This window comes from Gossypium hirsutum, chromosome D08 (assembly GCF_007990345.1).
Source record: "Gossypium hirsutum isolate 1008001.06 chromosome D08, Gossypium_hirsutum_v2.1, whole genome shotgun sequence".
Taxonomy (NCBI): domain Eukaryota; kingdom Viridiplantae; phylum Streptophyta; class Magnoliopsida; order Malvales; family Malvaceae; genus Gossypium; species Gossypium hirsutum.
Genome location: NC_053444.1, coordinates 49,095,754 through 49,101,249, shown reverse-complemented (window position 1 = coordinate 49,101,249; position 5,496 = coordinate 49,095,754).

Here is a 5,496-nt window from a genome sequence, read left to right as displayed (position 1 = left end):
AAGAATTCAATGACCAAGGTACAATACTGTCTGAGGAGTTTGCAGTGACATCTACTGATGAATTCTTAGATGATTGTGACAACATGGTCGAAGCTAATAATATTGAACTCAGGTATGGATGGCAGATTGAATCCTTAGACTTAGCCAACATAACAACTCAAATTTTCAAGCCATCTATCAATAAAGCTCTTACTATGGAATTGGAACAACTATCTACTCATCTTAAATACGTCTTTCTTGGTGATAACAATACTCTCCTAGTTATTGTCTCCGTAACACTAGATGTAACTCAAGAAGAGAAATTGGTTCATATTCTTAAGCAACATAAACGAGCTATTGCTTGGTGTGTTGCCGATATTTGAGGCATTAGTCAATCTTTTTGTATGCGCAAGATCAAGTTGGAAGATGAAGGCAAGCAATCGATTGAGCAACAAAAAAGATTAAAGGAGAAGATGAAGGTAGTTGTTAAGAAAGAATTTATCCAGTGCAATGCATTCTTAAAAAGAGTAGCATCATTATTGTTAGCAACGAAAAAGACGAATTAATTCCTACATGCATTTGTACAGGATGGCAAGTCTGTATGGATTATCGCAAACTTAATGCTGCCACAAGGAAGGACCACTTCCCACTTCGTTTCATTGACCAAATATTGGATAGGCTTGCTGAAGAGCCTATTACTGCTTCTTAGATGGATATTTTGGGTACAATCAAATTTCTATGGCACCGAAGATCAAGAGAAAACAATTTTCACTTGTCCTTTTGGTACTTTTTCTTTTCGTCGTATGCCTTTCGGTCTTTGCAACGCACCAGCCACATTTGAAAAGTACACGATGGCAATATTCTTGGATATGATTGAAGATTCTTTAGAGGTTTATATGGATGATTTCTTAGTCTATCGGAGTGGTTTTAATTATTGAGCTGACAATTTGGATAAAATATTGCAGTGATGTGAAGACACACATCTTGTTCTAAATTGGGAAAAATGTCATTTCATGGCAACTGAAGGTATTGTGTAGGCCATCACATCTCTAGTCAAGGCATTGAAGTAGACAAAGCTAAAGTGAAAATCATTGAGAAATTACCTCCACCAAAAAATGTGAAAGGTATTCGTAGTTTTCTTGGGCATGCAGGGTTTTACCGAAGATTTATTAGAGATTTCTCAAAAATTGCAAACCCTTATGCTCACTACTGGAACAGAATCAAAACTTCTTCTTTGACGATGCATGTTTGGATGCATTTATTCAATTAAAGAAGCAACTAGTATATGCACCCATTGTTGTTGCACTAGAATGGTCTCAACCTTTTGAAGTTATATGCGATGCAAAAAACTTTGTTGTTGGTGCTATTCTAGGACAATGTAAGGGAAAAATATTTCACGCCATCTATTATGCTAGCAAAACTCTTACAAAGGCTCAAATAAATTATACCACTACAGAGAAAGAATTGTTGGTTGTAGTCTTTTCTTTCAACAAGTTCCGTTCTTACCTTGTTGGCGCGAAGGTTATTGTATTTCTTGATCACTCGGCGTTGAGATATCTTTTTGTGAAGAAGGATGCAAAACCAAGACTGATACACTGAATCTTACTGTTGTAAGAATTCAACATCGAGATAAAAGACTGCAAGGGTTTAGAGAATCAAGTTGCAGATCATCTGTCTTGATTGGAAGTTGGGAGCGAAGATGGAAACATACTTCAAATTGTCGACACATTTCCAGATGAGAAGTTATTTGCTATAGGTGCAACCCCTTGGTTTGCAGATTTGGTTAATTATCTAGTGTGTGGAAAACTCTCATTGGGTGTCACAGGCCATAAAAAAGAAATATTTCTTCGTTAAGTAGTGAAGTATCATTGGAACGAGCCGTATTTATTCAAGGTATACAATGACAACATTATTCGACGTTGTCTTCCAGAAGAAGAGATGTTTTCAATCTTAAAGCACTGCCATGATAATCCTTATGAAGGTCTTTTCGGTGACAGTAATGAAATGTTGCAGCAGTGAATTATAAAGGTTGAATTGTTTGATATTTAGGGTATGAATTTTATGAGACCATTTTCAAGTTCATTTGGAAATTTTTATATATTAGTATCTATTGACTACGTCTCGAAGTGGGTTGAAGCTATTGCAGTCCCAAGGGATGATGCAAGGACAGTGCTTAAATTTTTTCACAAGCATATACTCACCCAATTTGGCACGCTAACGTCTTTGATTAGTGATCAGGGTACACACTTTCATTACAACTAAGTGGCAGCCGCACTAAAGAGATATAGATTTAATCCTAGAATGACTACTACTTATCATCCACAAACTAATGGACAAGTCGAAGCATAAAATCAACAAATTAAATACATTCTTGAGAAGGTTGTGAACCCTTCGAGGAAAGATTGGTCTTTCAGACTGGAAGCCACTTTATAGGCATTGCGGACAACATACAAAACTCAATTAAGGATGTCGTCATATCTATTGGTTTTGGGAAAGCATGTTACTTGCCAGTTGAACTGGAACACAAAGCAATGTTGGAAATTAAGCAAGTAAACATGGGCTATGAAGCTGTTGGAAAGAAAAGGCTATTGGATAACACTAAACTAGAGGAGATTAGGCGAAATGCGTATGAAAACGCTACAATTTACAAGGAAAAGATCAAAAGATGGAATCACAGAATTATTTTGCAGTGCAAATTTATCGTAAGTCAACAAGTTTTATTATTCAATTCTGGACTGAAACTGCACCTGGGTAAACTGCGCTCTCGTTGGTTTGGACCTTTCAAAGTTGTCGAAGTATTTCTTCATGGTGCAATCACAATCAGAGATGTACATGATGGACACCAGTTCAAAGTGAATGGCCAATGATTGAAACATTATTTTGGGAATATTGATCAAAAGCAGGCATAGACCATTAAATTGGTAGAAAAATTTTAATTTTTATAGAATTTATTATTATGTAATTTTATTTTATTTTTTGTTTTTGTTCAAGTTTGTTTTATTTTTTTTTATTTTTTTACAAAATAATTAGGTACCATTGTTGATGCACTTGAGATTTATTGTCAATGCAGTTCTTACTATTGTATTGTCACTTATGAGTCATCAAGAATGAAGGTAGATAAAAAAATTTAGATCCCATTGTTTGATCAAAAGTCACCTAACTGTCTGATCTGTCTGAGCACACACAATTCTCATTGGACACATTTATTCTAGCAAGCTTTATATCCCTTCACAAAAGTCACGTCTTTCCATCTTCTTCTTTCACCCGCTATAAAACCCCCTTCACTGTGCCGACTGTAACACGTACAAAGCAACCATTTTTATTCACTTTCTCTTCCCCAAGCTCGTACCTTTACAACTTTAGACCATCTTCACTCCACAAAACAAACAAAATATGGCAAGAACGAGAGGATCAGTCAAGAAATCCACTAAGCTAATTGAAGAACACTCATCCTCTGTAACTGTAGTTCGTGAATCAAAGTCCTCCATGCTAATGGAAAAAAAAGAGATGGTGATATTTTTAATGAAAATAGCCAATGACCGATTTAAGACAACATTTTGAAGCGAAATTTCCACTAGAACAAGGCATTCTCCTTTCGCAGTAGCAAGACTTGGGCAAGCAATTCTACAAAACCATCTCTAAGCTGAAGTGGGAGACTTTCTTCACTCATCCTGGAAGCTATTCTCCTTCATTGGTACGTGAGTTTTACGCGAACCTTTATGAGCATGAGTTAGAGTTTATCTTTGTTCCAGAAGGCTTAATCCCATGGGATGCTAAAAAAATCAATGAGCTGTACAATACTAAAGTGGGTGTAGACGAACACTACGAGTTTATTAAAGATATCACAGACGAAAAAAAGGACTTGTTGGTGAAGGGTTTATGTATCAAAGGAGGATTGTGGACGGGTTTACATGAAAAGAATTATACGATGCACCGCCATTTCCTGACACTGCAAAGCAAAATTTGGTTTCATTTTGCCAACTGCAGGCTACTGCCCTCTACTCACAGCACCATAGTCAACCTTGATAGAATGTGTTAGATACATCCAATTGTCAATGGCAGAATGATTGATGTTGGGACAATACTCCACCAAGAAATTTCTGACTGTGTCGCAAGGTAAGCTAGAATTTTGGTTTTCTCGTCGTTGGTGATGCTATGCGCCAGCAAAAAGGGATCATGCCCTGTCATGATGAAGAGGTCCTAGAGAATAAGGGCTCGATAAATGAAGCCTCTATTGAAAGAATGACTCATGAAAAAGATACACTGATAATGAACAGGGCAGAGACCAGCAAGACAAGGAAAGGCAAAAGGAAGGCAAAAACCATGGGAACAAACTTGACTGCAGAGACATCATTGTTGCATAAAATGAAAGATATGGAGAAGTTGGCCAATTCCATCAGCAATAAGCAGATCACGCTTGTTGCTACAATAGAGGATATGGAAAGATCACAAAATTTGTTCTACGCCTATACCATGGCCTATAACAACTTTATTGTAGCTGCATTAAGTCAGTTAAACCCGACCCCACTCCTAAAATTTTCAGTGTTCCCACCAATCATATGAAATTATTAACCCTCCTTCGAGAAAGATGGCTTAGGGAACCGAGACAGATTGGTGGAATCCCTTCCCATTATGCACGTTTCTGATAATGAGAAAGAAGAGGACTCAAGGGACATTGAGGAATGTATGCGAAGGATTGATAGCCTAGTCAAGGGTGACTTTATTGCTAGTCAAGAGGCGCCTACTGTTGAGGAGGAAGTTGATGTAGGAAAGATGGCTTAGGGAACCGAGACAGATTGGTGGAATCCCTTCCCATTATGCACGTTTCTGATAATGAGAAAGAAGAAGACTCAAGGGGCATTGAAGAATGTATGCGAAGGATTGATAGCCTAGTCGAGGGTGACTTTATCGCTAGTCAAGAGGCGCCTACTGTTGAGGAGGAAGTTGATGTAGGAGAAAAGGAAGTTTGTGTTGCAGTTGTGAACAAGAAGGCTGAGGAAGAAAATACTGAGATAGAATATGCTGAGAAAGAATCTGTTGAGAACATTGTTAATGCATCCGAGTTTGTGGATGCAACTACTGATAATCTAGAATGAGATAGAGCTAGACCAATAGAAGCTACAGAGGTAACCAATGAGAAACACCACAACTCATTGGTGATAATGGTCTATATCAGACTACTCAAGGTAACCCCTCCTGCACAAGAAGCAGCCGATGATGTCGGTGTAGCGCCAGAAACTGCGGAGTGATCCGAGGACCGTGCCAAGCCCAAAGAAAAGAAAAGAAAGCGCTCTAAAAACAAAAACAACAAGAAAGAAGAGAAAAAAAGGAGGAAGAAGAAACATGGTGCAACCACATTGATGGCCGAGGAAAACTGAGTTAGTTTATTTTTAGTTTTAGCTATAGTATTCATGCGTTGCATGTAGCTGTCATTTTCATTTTGTTAGTGCACATTGTCGTTGCATTTTTATTGTCATCGCATTTTAATGTTAGTGCATTGGAAACAATGCAAACTTT